This window comes from Tursiops truncatus, chromosome 7 (genome assembly GCF_011762595.2).
Source record: "Tursiops truncatus isolate mTurTru1 chromosome 7, mTurTru1.mat.Y, whole genome shotgun sequence".
Classification (NCBI taxonomy): domain Eukaryota; kingdom Metazoa; phylum Chordata; class Mammalia; order Artiodactyla; family Delphinidae; genus Tursiops; species Tursiops truncatus.
Window position 1 is genome coordinate 78782128 of NC_047040.1, and position 16538 is coordinate 78798665.

Here is a 16538-nt window from a genome sequence, read left to right on the forward strand (position 1 = left end):
AAGAAGTCCACATTGATTTTTCCATTGGAGTATCACAATCCAGGTAACATTCTTAATTTTGGAAAATTAGTTATGGTACATGACTGCTGGTCCCAGAATATATAATTTGCAAATTAGAATAAAGCATAAATCTGTATTTTAAAAGGTCTTCCATTTAAATTGTCATTATCCTTATATCTCTCCCCCTCACCAATAGAGCAGGGTGGAGATGGCAGCAGAGGTGCAAACCAACTGGCAACTGAATAACTTCAAATTCCCTCTCCCTCCCTTCCTCCTCCTCCTTCTTCTCTTTCTCTGACACACACACACACACACACACACACACACACACACACACGTGGCTTGAGGAAATAAAGAGAAGAAAGACATTCCAAGAAATAGTGTACATTTAGGACTCTCCAAGTGGAATTTCCTCTCTTTCCCTTCTTGGCTTTTAACCCTCTCAGCTAGTCAAAGAAAATGTGCACAGATGGATGTGAGAGGCGGGGGAGTCCTGTGTCCTCTGACTGCTGGCCCATCCCCTCCTCTGCCTGGGATTTCCCAATTAAGAAGAGATGAGGAGATGGAAGAAGAAATTTTTAAGGGAGGACAGAGAAGGTTACTCTAAACCAGGGAAAAGGAAGCAGGGAGACTCAGAATGCAGGCAGACATCTACTGCTCTCTTTTCTTTTAGTTAACAACAGTTACTGCCAGCTGTTACTGCTGCATTCAAATCTTCCCGGGTTTGTTTTTTTTTTTTTTGCGGTACGCGGGCCTCTCACTGTTGTGGCCTCTCCCGTTGCAGAGCACAGGCTCCAGACGCACAGGCTAGGCGGCATGGCGCACGGGCCCAGCCGCTCCGCGGCACATGGGATCTTCCCGGACCGGGGCACGAACCCGTGTCCCCTGCATCGGCAGGCGGACTCTCAACCACTGCGCCACCAGGGAAGCCCTCTTCCTGGGTTTTTAAAAAGTGTATCTCAGGGACTTCCCTGGTGGTCCCGTGGGTAAGACTCTGCACTCCCAGTGCAGGGGACCTGGGTTCGATCTATGGTCGGGAAACTAGATTCCACATGCAAGCCACAACTAAGAGTCCGCATGCCTCAACTAAGAAACCCACATGCCGCAATGAAGATCCTGGATGCCACAACTAAGACCCAGCACAGCCAAAAATAAATAATAAATAAATATTTTTTAAAATGTATCTCAAATTTTCCTTATTTCTGTCATCCTTCCTGGTGTGCTTGTGGTTATAGAAGTTCATTTGTAAAAGTGGCAAACATGACTTCTTTATTAAAATTGATTTTTTCAAAATAGTCAATATATTATAAAATAGTTATTTTATTCTTAAATATTTAATATAATTATAAGTGGTAGTGTGGCATCTCAGGCTACTTGCCACTACCAGCTCATGCCCACTCCTTGCTAACCTGGCTGCCCTTTTGCTTGGAACAAATTCCACTTTAGCTTCCTAAATATTTGTCTCTATGTCAGCCTTCTTATTTCATCTTCTTTTTTGCCAGATTAGGGGTTTTGGTGGTTGGGGGGAGGGAGTGCTGCAGATAAGCAATTGTTTAACTTGTCTCTACGTTACAATTTTAAAAGCAATGTCAGGAACTGTCTCCCACCTCTCCAGACACATCGAAAGTCCCATTATTGATGAGTATGCCTTTCCACGCTGCTGTGTTTTTGCATAGTGATATGTAACTCTGGAGAAGTGTGACTAACTTCTGAAATTTTTCTCTCTGACAGATGAACTTTTATTACTTCTATCCAAATCCTATCCAAATGCCATCTCTTGTGAAATGATCTTTGCTTCCTTTGAGCAGTTTATTTCTTGACTCATTTCTCCTTCTCTGTTCCCATAGTGCATGGAACACATTTCCACCATGCATACTATGGTATCCTTTTCATTTCTGTCTCCTCCATGTAGACTGTGATGGGTCTAAATGTTTTAAGGACTTTTAATACATAATACCAGCTTGCTCTCTAGAAAGGTTGGCACTAATAAACACTCCACCATCAGTATGAGTACCATTTTTCTTCCACTCCAACAAACACTACATAGAATAATTTTTTAAATTTTTGCTAATTTGGTAGACCAAAATTGGCATCTCATTATTATTCAAACTTACATCACATGTGGTGAAACATTGAGCAATACGTTTTGTGTAATAATGGCTATTTGTGTTTTGAACTAGTCATATTTTGAGGTCGATTCAATTCTGTTATTTTATTATTAAGCACTCCACCCACCCCAACCTCTTACCCCATTCTGTTTAGCACTTCTGGGAATTATAGTACTTATTTTGCAAAACATCACACTATGGTGATCTGATTAAGTTACTTCTTGGGAAAGTACTAAGGCCATAACATTTTCCTGGAAAACAGCAGGGTTGACTTAATTCTTTGTGGTTATCTCTGCCCAGTCACACTACTTCTGAATTACACATCACTACCAGTAAGTCCGATAAAAATTTATTCCAAATGAAGTATCACTAATAAATCTGGAAAGAATTTGAAAAGTCCCTGGAATCAGTGGTAATATTATTTTATGCTAATAAAATTTTATAATATATTTTATGTATTTGTGTTGAAGAACATTATCAGGGAAAGAGGAAGTAGATTTAGAAAATGGTTAGAAAGTTTGTCAGTATTTGATTTCACGTGAATTTTAATAGTTCCCTGTTAATGACAATAATGATAGTGAACTAACAATAACAACAACAACAATAATAACTAAGATATATTGAGTGTTTAAAAGGTGATGGGCATTGGGAATTCCCAGGCGGTCCAGTGGTTAGGACTCTACACTTTCACTGCCAAGGGTGCAGGTTCCATCCCTGGTTGGGGAATTAAGATTCCAAGCCTAGCAGTGCAGGCAAAAAAAAAAAAAAAAAAAAAAAAAAAAAAAAAGATGATGGGCATTATTCTAAAGGCTTTACACATTTTAGCAGATTTAGTCTTTATAACTTACTCTACCCATCTCCACCCTACTCAGTTTCATGAGAGCTGAGGTTTACAAACAACATTGTTGGAGTCACTTGCCATCTGGCCTTTAGGGTGTCTGGCCAGTGGGAAACAGGTAGGAGATTGGAGGGAGGCAAGAGGAGGGAGGTTGGGGCCTATATTTCCTGGCCTCCTTCCCATCAGCTTGAGGCAATTATCCGCATCCTCTGCTAAAGGATGCAGCTCTTGTCTTGTAACCATTTGCGAGAATCTACCCTCTGCATGCTAGGAATTCATTCTTCCCTTTGTGCCCTGGTGGTAATAGGCTCTGCTCAAACCTTCACAGCCCGTTCCTTTGTTAAAGCTTCTCCATTATCCTCCTGGAGTGCACCCTCTCTTTTCCGGCCAGGATCCTGGCTGATAGGCTTGACTGATAATTTATAGAATTCTCAGTTAGAAATTATCCTCCTCAGAATTTTAATGACATCAAAGCTTCATTGCATCAGGCTTTCCAGCGTTGCTGTTGAGAAGTCTGATGATATTTTGATTCCTGAATTTCTTTCTCCCCAACCCCAGAATCTTGTTAAATCTTCTCTTTGTCCCTGGTGCTGTGAAATTTCATGAAGTTGTATGTTCTTCGAGAGACTTGCCCCACCATTGTTTTGGATGGCGGGCTCCTAGGATCTGGAATACTCAAATATTGGGAATTTTTCTTTTTTCTCTTTTTTTTTGGCCATGCTGTGCGGCTTGCGGGATCTTAGTTCCCCAACCAGGCAGGGATCAAACCATATCCCCTGCAGTGGAAACGTGGAGTCCTAACCACTGGACCCGTCAGGGAAGTCCCTTGGGAATTTTTCTTGATTATTTTGCTGCTTTCTCCTCTCTGTTTCTCAAGTTCTCTCTTTCTAGTATTCATATTACTGTATATTAGATGTTGGAAATTATTGTCTTATCCTCTAGTTTTCCTGATCTCTTCTTCTGTCTTTCACACTTGTCTTTTTTGTTTACTTTTTGAGAGATTTACCTAACTTTATCTTCCAACACTTCTCTTCAGTTTTTCATTTCTGCCATCATTCCTCTCCCTGCTCCACCCTCCAACCCCCCGAGATTGCTCTTCTTCTCCTGGAATGAACCCTTTTAAAAGTAGATACTTAGGGCTTCCCTGGTGGTGCAGTGGTTGGGAGTCTGCCTGCCGATGCAGGGGACACGGGTTCGTGCCCCGGTCTGGGAGGATCCCGCATGCCGCGGAGCAGCTGGGCCCGTGAGCCATGGCCGCTGAGCCTGCGTGTCCGGAGCCTGTGCTCCGCAACGGGAGAGGCTATGGCAAGTGAGAGGCCCGCGTACCGCAAGCAAAAAAAAAAAAAAAAAAAAAAGTAGATATTTATATTTCATGGATGTACAGTCCTTTTGACTGTATAAGGATATTGGTTTGTTGGATTTTGAAATTTTCTTCTCTCTACTTAGTCTCTGTTGCCTCCAAGTTCCTTTTGTTCATTTGTTTTCATCACTGTTTTTTGTATTAGATGCTTTCTCAATTTCTGGTGACCCCTGAGTGTTTGCTCATACAAAATTGGAAGTAAAAAAAGGATTGGAAGTAAAAAAAGGAAGACCCAGAGTACACAGGTGAGTCTTGTTGGCCGGGATCTTCATTTTAGGGTGATTTGGCCGGGCTCTGTTGTTGTGAAAGGTAGCTTAGGTCTGAGCTCTTAGACTGGTCCTATTCCCCAGATAAGAATCTTCCAATGACTTGCTTGGAAGAGATAGTCTGGCTGCCATTACCTGGAAGCTGAGTGGGGAAAGAAACCAGGGCCTCATCATTCATTATGAAAATATCCACTTAATACCTCTGTTTTGAGTACATTACTTCTACTCTCTATTGTAACTGATTTTGTCCTGTCCAGAGATCCTCTATTTTGCCGTCTTCAGAGGGGGAAAACAACCCTTGAGTCTTGTAGGAGGAGAAGAGCAGTGATTAAGCTGATCAGAGTTGGGGCATGGATCTGGGAGTTACGATGATTACTCAACACACTTTCAACCAATTCTCACATTTTTACCACTTATGCAAGTATATGACACTATCAATTTTTGAGCATTTTTCTTTTTCTCTACAGTGTAATGGTTACTTCTCAGATTCCCTCCCTACTAAGACAGGATCTAGCTTCCTTGTTCTGCTAAGGTAGTTGCCACTCACATCTGTTTCCTAGCATCCAGAATCTTCATATTAGATAAAGATCTTTTAAAGTATATCCATTTAGTGTCATTTTAGTGGGATTTGAGGAAGGAGAGAACAGTAATGCATTTGTTAAATCCACCGTGTTTACCTATTTAAACCTAATTATAACTTTCTATGGCTGAAAAAAAAGAGACCCATAATAGCCTGTTGTTTGCCTTCTATGTACTTTAAAACGCTTCCTTCCCCAATATGTGGCTGTTTATTGATTGCTAATGAAACAGGACCACTTTACAATTGTTGATACTGGTAAGATATATTATTCTTATATGAAAATGAGTGATCTTGTGAAAAAGCAAGGTAACTCAAGAACTGTGCTCTGATGTCACTGTGAGAATATTATATTAACAAGTTAATAATAGTCCACAATTTTGCCCTTAGCCATGGCCACCATGCAAACTGTGGCATTTTGTTCTAGCACTCTCATCTACCTTTTAAGAAATCTCCCAATATATGTATTTTCAGTGGGAGATAGTAGCCAACTTGGCCTTGACAGATTCAGGGGACATATGGCTTTGGATCTTCCTATTGGACACTGTCCTGCACTTTGTCATGCAAGGGTGTGAGGTCAGATCTATCACAGAGGCAGAGGCCTTGTTGTCCTCTTAGGTGACCATTGCCATGGTTTCTGTTGCTCAACCTGGTCATACGGTCTGCCCTGAGATTATTCCCATTTCTTGAGTGGGGCCATCTGGCCTCTCATCAATTCGGTCAGCCCTGATGACCTTCTAATAAATTTCCTTTTTACTTAAGATAGCCAGCCATGATTCAGTCACTTGCAGACAAAACCCTTGACTGATAAACATGGCAACAAAAGGAAGGCTATTTGCAAGTGCCACCGGAGGCTGGATGCTGAGATGGATAGACACAAGTTCAACAAGTCTTCGGAAAATAAATTGAAAATTCTTGCCCCATTAGGAATGGATGGCCAGTATCCCCTGCCTATGAAAATGATGGTCGACGTTTTACAATCTCTGCTGCTTACAGTCTAAGAGTAGATCAGTGCTCACTTCTGTGCCTCTAAGACCCCATGTTTGTTTTATCAGTGCCAAAGAAAATGACTCACTAATGAGCACCAGATTTGCCTTTGTCTGAAACGCCAAGAGAGTTGTTTAGTGATATGTGGGAATACTCCCTGAAAAACAGCATAAATCTAAGAGTCCATAATAAATTAGGTGGGAAACAAAAGTCATTTTTGGTCGGCCAATATTATATTACTCCTATACATTCAGTTAAATACGTTCAATTTGACTTATAAGAGTTACTTGAGGTTGGCAGCAATCTAAAACGCACACACAACATCTTAAAATATTACAAGTACTAAAGAAATGCATGAAACAAGCTTAATGTAAAAATAATTTGAACAATACAGAAATATATAAAGTGAAACCAGAAAGGCCTCTTCCCTAATCCTCATTCTCCCCAATCTACCTCCAATCCCATTCCCTCGCCATACGTAATGTATGTTATTCCTACATATTTCTACACACCTTTGTAGATCTACATTTTTACATGTTTGTAACCTTATTATACGTGTTACTCTGTGACATGTTTTCATTTATCCAATACCTCTTAGTGATCTTTTCATGTAAATACATATAGATCTCCTCCATTCTTTTTAATGATTACAGAGTATAAATAATATGGCTAGGGCTTCCCTGGTGGCGCAGTGGTTGAGAGTCCACCTGCCGATGCAGGGGACACGGGTTCGTGCCCCAGTCCGGGAAGATCCCACATGCTGCGGAGCAGCTGGGCCCGTGAGCCATGGCCGCTGAGCCTGTGCATCTGGAGCCTGTGCTCCGCAACGGGAGAGGCCACAACCGTGAGAGGCCCGCGTACTGCAAAAAAAAAATAATAATAATAATATGGCTAAACACAATTAACTTGGTGAGTCCCACATTTATGAACTTTGGTTGTTTTGATTTTTCTCTATACAAACAACGCTAACATGCATATCCTGTGTTTTATATTTCTATATGCATTTAAGTTTTTTGTATGATAAACTATTCCCAGCGGTAGAATTGTTGGTTAAAGGCTGTGCATGTTTAACACTTTGAAAGATCCTGCCCCCGCAAAAGATCTCCTATGACTTTAATTTGCATTTCTATGTTTACTGGTGGGTTTGAGCATCTACATTCATGTCTTGTTTGTGAAATTGCCTGTTTATACTATTTGTGCACTTTCCTGTTGGGTTGGTTATCTCTTTCTTGTTGATTTGATTGAAAAACATATTTATAATGAACCATGTTCATTCTGTGCAGTAGAAGTCTATAAACAAATGGCAGTTTTACCTCCTTACCCCCATTTGCCTTAATTGAAGCAATATAAAAGCCTAATGGCTTACTCAACTTTTTAAACTGCAATGTCAAGGAGTCAATCAGCGTCAGCCATAGGCATTAATCCAACTTGTACTATATGTCACAAAGTAATTTAAAAAGACAAAAATATGACTGAAATAGTATTCTCTAGATAGCTCTTTTAAATTATATACATTTAATTTAAAAATTAGGGTATTTGGAGATCTAGATAAATTTATTCTAAAATTTATATGGAAAGGCACAGTCCTAAAATAACTAAAAGCATCTTGAGGAAGATGAATAAAGTGGGAGGAATCACTCTATCTGATGTTATGGCCTACCAAGTAGCTATAGTGATCAAGGCAATGTGGTACCAGCTGAGGGGTAGACACATAGATACATAGAAGCCAGAAATAGACTCACAGAAATATGTCCAACTAATTTTTTAAAATAAATTTATTTATTTTATTTTTGGCTGCGTTGGGCCTTCGTTGCCGTGCGCAGGCTTTCTCTAGTTGCGGTGCGCGGGCTTCTCATTGCGGTAGATTCTCTTGTTGCGGAGCACGGGCTCTAGGTGCACAGGCTTCAGTAGTTGTGGCTTACGGGTTCTAGAGCGCAGGCTCAGTAGTTGTGGCTCATGGGCTTAGTTGCTCTTCAGCATGTGGGATCTTCCTGGACGAGGGCTCAAACCCACATCCCCTGCATTGGCAGGCGGATTCTTAACCACTGTGCCACCAGGAAAGCCCTGTCCAACTAATTTTTGACAAACATGAAAAAGTAATTCAATTGAGGAAAAATAGGAATAGACTTTTGTTACTGAACCAGGCTTGTTTTGCCTGATGCACAACAAGGTTTGTAGCAAAGAGAGGGTTTATTCCCAAGGCAGACTGAGGGAGGAGAGACAGGAGAACAAATCTCAAATCCGTCTGCCCGAAGGCGGGGGCTTGGAGCATTTATAGGGTAAAGAATAAAGAAACAGGGCAGTCTGAGGTATAGGGAGCATGGGGAGTGTGAGGAAAGGTGACTGGGAAAAGGTGTAATAATCGTGTTTCTGTACAAGCATGACTAAGCTATAGGCCTCTGCACATCCCAGAGGTCACCGAGTGGACACTTTTGTGGGCCAAATTGAAGGGTGGGTGGTCCCATCCAGTCTTAACCAGCTCAGCTGGAACTAGACACAGCTGACTCTTGGCTTAAATGAACTGCCTGCAGCTGACTCCAAGTTTGTGGAATGATTACTCAGGCAAACATCTTTCTGTTCAGGCTATGTGCAGCTTGGAGGACATGCAAGTCTTTTGTAGCAACAATTAAAATCCCTTGATTAGTGAAGGCATGTTATAGGGGAAATGGATTTAACTAATGACTACCCCCAAAATGGTGCTAGAGCACCTGGATATCCATAGGTCAAAAAAGGAACCGAGACTTAAACCTCACATCTTATTAAAAATTAACTCAAATGGATTATGTACTCAAAGGCAAAATGTAAAACCAAACTTTTAGGGAAAACATAAAACAAAAACAAAAACATGAGGAAACCTTCAGAATCTAAGACTAGGCAGAGACTTCAGGATCAAAGGACTACGTCTTAGATTGGACCCTAAAACACTATCTGTAAAAAGGAAAAACTGGTAAATTGGCCCTCATCAAAATGAAAAAAATTTTTCCTTTGCTCTAGGAAAAATGCTGTTAATGGGTTGAAAAGGCAAGCTACTAACTGGGAGAAAACTTTGGAATTCATATATCTGACAAAGGACTAGTATCTAGAATAGATAAAGAACTCTCAAAACTCAATAGTAAAAAACCAAATACTCCAATTAGAAAAATAGGCAAACATATGAATAGAATGTATAACTCACTGAAGGAAGTAGAGAGTTGGCAAATAAGCACATTTAGATGTTCAACATCATTAGCCATTAGAAAATACAAATTTATGGGCTTCCCTGGTGGCACAGTGGTTAAGAATCTGCCTGCCAAAGCAAGGGACACAGGTTCGAGCCCTGGCTGGGGAGGATCCCACATGCTGCGGAGCAACTAAACCCATGTGCCACAACTACTGAGCCTGAGCTCTAGAGCCTGCGAGCCACAACTACTGAGCCCACGTGCCACAACTACTGAAGCCCTGTGCCTGGAGCCCGTCCTCCGCAACAAGAGAAGCCACGACAATGAGAAGCCCGGGCACTGCAACAAAGAGTTGCCCCCGCTCACCGCAACTAGAGGAAGCCCGCGCACAGCAACAAAGACCCAACACAGCCAAAAATAAATAAATAAATATCTTAAAAAAAAAGAAAATACAAATTTAAAACTGCAATGAAATATCACTATACATCTATCAGAATGACTATAATTAAAAATAATGACAACACCAAATGCTGATGAGAATGCATATAAACTGGAACGCTCATACGTTGCTGGTAGGAATATAAAATGGTAAGCCCATTCTAAAAACAGATTGGCGGTATCTTATAAAATGAAACATGCAAAGACAACCCTCAGAATGGGAGAAAATATTTGCAAAGTCTGATAAGGATCTAGTATCCAAAATATATAAAGAACTCTTACAACTCATCAATAAAAAGGCAACCCAATTTAAAATATGAGAAAAGGATCTGAACAGACATTTCTCCAAAGAAGATATACCAATGGCCAATAAGCACATGAAAAGATGCTCAATATCACTAGTGATCAGAGAAATGCAAATCAAAACCACGATGAGATACCACTTCATACTTACTAGGATGGCTAGAATTAAAAAGTCAGATAATAACAAGTGTTGATGAAGATGTGGAGAAATCAGAACCTTTATAACACTGCTGGTGAGAATGTCAAATGGTGCAGCCACCTTGGAAAACAAGGTGGCTGCACCATTTGAAGTTCCTCAAAAATTTAAACATGGAGTTACCATATGACCCAGCAATTCCACTCCCAGGTATATGCCCAAGAGAAACACATATATATGCTCATGCAGAAACTTGTACATAGATGTTCATAGCAGCATTATCCATATAGCAAAAGATAGGAACAAGCCAAATGTCCATCAGCTGATGAGTGGATCAACAAAATGTGCTGTATCTATATAATGGAATATTATTCAGCCATAAAAGGAACAAAGTACTGATACTTGTTAAAACATGAATGAACCTTGAAAACATGCTCAGTGAAAGAAGCCAGTCACAAAATCCCCACATAATTACATATATATGAAATGTCCAGAAGGGGCAAATATAGAGATAGAAATTAGATTAGTGGTTGTTTAGGATTGGAGGGTTGGGGAGACTGGGGAGTGATAGCCTAGGGATGTGGGGTATCTTTTTGAGGTGATGAAAATGTTTTAAAATTAATTGTACTGATGGTTGCACAACTCTGTGAATACACTAAAAATCATTGAGTTGTACACTTTAAATGGGTGAATTATATTTCAATAAAACTGTCACAAAAAATACCTAAACATTCAACCACTATATGACCCCAAAATTGTACTCTTGGGCACTTATCTTAGAGAAATGGGAAGTGTACATCACTTAAAAATTTGTACCAAAATGTTCATAGCAGCTTTATCTGTAAGATCCAAACCCAGAAAGAACACTGATGTCCTTCAAACAAACTGTGACACATCTATTCCTTGGAGTACTACTCAGGAATAAAAAAGAATGAATTATTGTGAATCACAGCAACTTGGACAAATCTCCAGGGAATTATGCTGAATGAATAAATCGAATCCTCAAAGTTCACATACTGTATGATTTCATTTATAAAAAAATTCTATAATGACAAAATTATACAAATGGAGAACTAATTGGCCATTGCCAGGGGTCAGGGGATGGGGTCGGGGGAGGCAGAGGGAGGTGGGTATGGCTATAAAAGGCCGATGTGAGGCATCTTTGTGGTGAGGGGCCTGTCCGTTTCTTGACTGTATCAATGTCAGTATCCTGGTTGCGATGTTGTACCATAGTTTTGCAAGATGTTCCCATTGAGGGAAACTGGGTAAAGGGAATATGGGATCCTTCTGTATTATTTCCTACAACTGCATGTGAACCTATAATTTTCTCGAAATTAAAAGTTTAATTAAAGGAAAAAAGACTAGGCACAATGAGGGCAGGAGTTCTGTATAATATTTAACAGAAAAATCGATTAGTAAAAAAATTATGGTAGATATCTTCAAGTCAACTATATATTCAGAAAAGTTCCTTCTTGGAAAGGAAGTTTTCATTTCAACAACTTTAATTTCTTTTAATTAAATTAAATTTTTTTTTTTTTGGCTGTGCCATGTGGCTTACGGGATCTTAGGTCCCCGACCAGGGATTGAAGTCGGGCCCTCAGCAGGACCACCTAACCACTGGATCACCACAGAATTCCCTAAATTTAATTTTAAATTTTTATCAGAGTTTTAGAAGTCAGACAGTTCTAGGGGCTTCCCTGGTAGTGCAGTGGTTAAGAATCCGCCTGCCAATGCAGGGGACACAGGTTTGAGCCCTGGTCCTAGAAGATCTCATGTGCTGCGGAGCAACTAAGCCCGTGCAGCACACCTACTGAGCCTGAGCTCTAGAGCCCGTGAGCCACAACTACTGAGACTGCATGCCACAACTACTGAAGCCCGCACGCCTAGAGCCCATGCCCCACAACAAGGGAAGCCACCGCAATGAGAAGCCCACGCGCCTCAACGAAGAGTAGCCCCTGTTCACTGCAACTAGAGAAAGCCTGTGCGCAGCAACGAAGACCCAGTGCAGCCAAAAATAAATTAAATAAAATTTTTTTAAATAGTTAAAAAAAAAAGTCAGACAGTTCTATATGACAAGATATAGCGATCTTTTGCCTGACCTCTCTTTAATCTAATCTGCCCCACCCCTTCAATTCCTACTTTGAGTCAATTATTTTAGATACTTTCAGTAGTTTCTTTAGGTATTTACCTCTGCCTTTCTATTATAAAATGCTTATACTACTATTTCTTAAGCTTTTACTTTTAGTGATTATCCATTGATTGTCTACCATAAAAAGTAAGGATTTACGGGCTTCCCTGGTGGCTCAGTGGTTGAGAGTCCGCCTGCCGATGGTGCCCCGGTCCGGGAGGATCCCACGTGCCGCGGAGCAGCTGGGCCCGTGAGCCATGGCCGCTGAGCCTGCGCGTCCGGAGCCTGTGCTCCGCGACGGGAGAGGCCACAGCAGTGAGAGGCCCGCGTACCTCAAAAAATAAATAAATAAATAAATAAGGATTTAGCTCTCGTATCTCCTTCCTATCATCTCCACACTTCCCCACCCGCATCCTCCCAATATAATTATACCAGAAATATAAACAAATATTTAAGTGCTTACACTATTGTGACTATGTAAATACTCTCCTTAGCTGAGCCAGGTAGTATACTGTGGTTAAATACCCATTCTTGTACATGGTGAATATTTTCTCTGAAGATAACATCAATACTTGCCTTTTTTCCTGTTTGTTTAGTTTTCTTTGTATATATTGTTATTTCAGCTCTAAACTTCCCACAGAATAATAAGACTGCTTTCAATATAGGCAAACATATTAACTAAACTATCTGTTCAAATTTGCTTGGAGACATCTCTCCTAAAGCCCTCTGCAGAGGAGGGAAGGTCTGTTACCTGGCTGTGCAGGGGTGGTGAGGAGATCTAGTGGTTGAACTGCTTTTATGCAAGCCACCGGCCTCTTGTTTTCAGACTCGTCTGTTTCCCACATTCAGAGACAACTTGTGGCTCTAATTTCTGGGCTTTGAAGGATTTGGCAGCCTAATCAGCATGCTTCTTGGCATCCTCCATCCTCCCTCTTACGGCACATTTCTTCTTCCTCTAAGTCAGTTATCCTAAGTCTGTTTTGTTAATGTCTCTTAGCTATTATCTCCTCTCCCATCCTCACTATGCTTGTAAATTTTTGAGGTTTTCTTTTAAAAAATTTTTTACCATGATTTCAGTGAGATTTTTGGGTAAAGGCAATGAGGGTCAATAGGTGTTTTGCTTTGCCATATTTGAATGGCAGTCGAAACTTCTTGCATTCGAATATGAATATAAATGGTGATTGCTTCCCAATGATCAAGCTTATGGAACGCCTACATTCTTAGGGCACCAGAAGACAGCTGTGGCTCTGCGTGCTAATTGTTCTCCACGGATTTCTGGCCAATGGAAAATAAAGAATTGATGAATACTAATTCTGCTACCTGGCACATACACATGGACAACGTGGATGAAGGAAGCACCCTAGAGATGGCAGAGCAACAAAGTAAAAAATTTGGATCCTTGACACTATGATGCTCTCACATACTTGTGCTTGGAAAATTATGTGGGAGAGAAGCTTACTTTAACTTCTGTTTTATACAAACTTCTCTTATTGGTTTTTATTTAGTTATTTGGTTGGTTTACTGCCACCAAACCAGTATCTTACATAATTAACACAATATTTTTTGCTAAGAAAGTCAAGGATATGAGAACAATCATGAATAGGAAGGCAGAAAAAGAGAAGGAGAAAGAAAAAAGAAATATTAAGAATAAGTTTTTCCCCCCCAAAATGAGGATAAGCATATGGCAGGTGGGGCAGTGTGGTAGCAATGAGTCAAGTGGAGAGTGGGAAGCCCTTGGGGTCATAGAGACCTAAGTGAACCTCATCTCTGTCATTCATGGGCTCTGTGGGGCACAGTAGCTTACCCATCACAGCAGCACAGTACCATTCTTGGGCAATTCACTCAGCTAGAGGGTAGCTGGAAAGGTGTTTTTAGAGAAAACTGGTGGGGGAGAGGCTTTCAACTACCCTTACTTGTATTGTGGGCTTCCTCCACTATCGCTACCATTCCTACTTGTTCCTAGGAAAATAAATCGTGAAATGAAAAAATCTAAATAAAAGAAGTAAAATTTAAAATAATTAATATTACAGAAATAAAGAAAATATCTGAAGGATAACTTTAATCAGATTTTAAACTCTGGAATAAAAAGATTAAAATCAGGGCTTCCCTGGTGGCGCAGTGGTTGACAGTCCACCTGCCGATGCAGGGGACACGGGTTCGTGCCCCGGTCCGGGAGGATCCCACATGCCGCGGAGCAGCTGGGCCCGTGAGCCATGGCCGCTGAGCCTGCGCGTCCGGACCTTGTGCTCCGCAACGGGAGAGGCCATAACAGGGAGAGGCCATAACAGTGAGAGGCCCGCGTACCGCAAAAAAAAAAAAAAAAAAAAAAAAAAAAAGATTAAAATCAGTTAAACATAAAAGAAAATATGTCATGACATAAAAATAAAAATTAGGGGGCTTCCCTTGTGGCGCAATGGTTGAGAATCTGCCTGCTAATGCAGGGGACACGGGTTCGAGCCCTGGTCTGGGAAGATCCCACATGCCGCGGAGCAACTAGGCCCGTGAGCCACAACTACTGAGCCTGCGCGTCTGGAGCCTGTGCTCCACAACAAGAGAGGCCACGACAGTGAGAGGCCCGCGCACTGCTATGAAGAGTGGCCTCCGCTTGCCACAACTAGAGAAAGCCCTCACACAGAAACAAAGACCCAACACAGCCAAAAATAAAAATAAATAAATTAAAAGAAGGCTTAACATTTTAAAAATAAAATAAAAAAAATAAAAATTAGATAAATTGAAAGATAGAAACTACAAAGATAATTAAATCAGAATAAATTATAAATACAATTTTTAAAACAATGTAAATGTGCCATGGTATATCCTCAGTAATAAAGAGTAAAATCATAGTTGGAAAAAAATGTTTTTCCTATGAGTGATTTTATACTTCATTAAAATAAAACATCACTCCTTTAAAATTTAGAGTATCAAAATTCTCATTCTGCTTTTGGAAATCTTTCTAAAAAGATCTCTATGCACCATGTAACTTTGATTTTTTTCTTTAATATAAAAATATTGGCGAAAAAATAGCATTATGTTCTACTTGGTAGTTGACTAATCTTAGGTTTATTTTTATTATTAGTGAAAAATGGAACTCTCTCTTCCATTCTTATATCTTAGTCAGACATGATATCATGCAAGCTGATTGCATTAAAATAGTTTTTCTCTGGTGATTCATCATCTTTCTCATTTCTTGCACCACCATGTCTAAGTTCTTGGGTTGGAAGAAGATGACGTTAGACTGATATGTTTTATTTAACATTGATTAAAAGAGTTCAGATTATTGATATTACAACTTTTGTTTTTAAGAACTAAGCCTAGATTACTTTTATTTTTATTTATTTATTTTATTTATTTTTGCCTGTGTTGGGTCTTCATCGCTGCGAGCAGGCTTTGTCTAGTTGTGGCAAGCAGGGGCTACTCTTCATTGTGGTGCATGGGCTTCTCATTGTGGAGGCTTCTCTTGTTGCAGAGCATGGGCTCTAGGTGTGCGGGCTTCAATAGTTGAGGCATGCGGCCTCAGTAGTTGTGGCTCTTGGGCTCTAGAGCACAGGCTCAGTAGTTATGGCGCACGGGTTTAGTTGCTCCACGGCACGTGGGATCTTCCCAGACCAAGGCTCGAACCTGCGTCCCTTGCATTGGCAGGCAGATTCTTAACCACTGCACCACCAAGGAAGTCCTAGATTACTTTTTAAAGACGTATGTTTATTTTTGCTCTATTATTCTTTTAATGGAAGTATAATTTACATAAAATGCTCAGACCTTAGATGTCTTCTTCAACGAGTCTTGACAAAACAAGACACAGAACATTTTCAGCTCTGCAGAATTCTTCCTGATGCTCATTTCCAGGCAATACCCTTCAAACATCCTGCGTTAAACATTGTTCTAATTTCTGTCATCACAGATGAGTTTTACCTGTTTTAGGATGTCATATAAATGGAATCCTATAGTGTATATTCTTCTGCAGCTATTTTCTTTTGCTCAACATAACTGAGTAAAATTTTTGAGATTCATCTATGTTTCTGTGTATATCAGTAGTTTGTTCTTTTTTATTACTGAGTAGTATTCCATTGTATGAAAATAATACAATTTAAAAATCTATTTTCAATCAGTATTGTGAAAATGACTATACTACCCAAGGCAATCTACAGTTTCAATGCAATCCCTAACAAATTACCAATGACATATTTCACAGAATTAGAAAAACAAATTTTACAGGTTGTATAGAAACACAGAAGACCCTGA

The 16538-nt window shown here is 40.2% G+C and overlaps 1 long non-coding RNA gene across 1 annotated transcript in view; it reads left to right on the plus strand.

The window, feature by feature from the left end:
- The window catches only part of LOC109547822 (uncharacterized), a 75236-nt gene that overhangs the window by 57061 nt on the left and 1637 nt on the right, over positions 1-16538 (plus strand). The window contains exon 5 of the long non-coding RNA XR_012333121.1: positions 4452-4551. This is a non-coding gene — a long non-coding RNA (uncharacterized lncRNA). The remainder of the gene's footprint in view (positions 1-4451; positions 4552-16538) is intronic.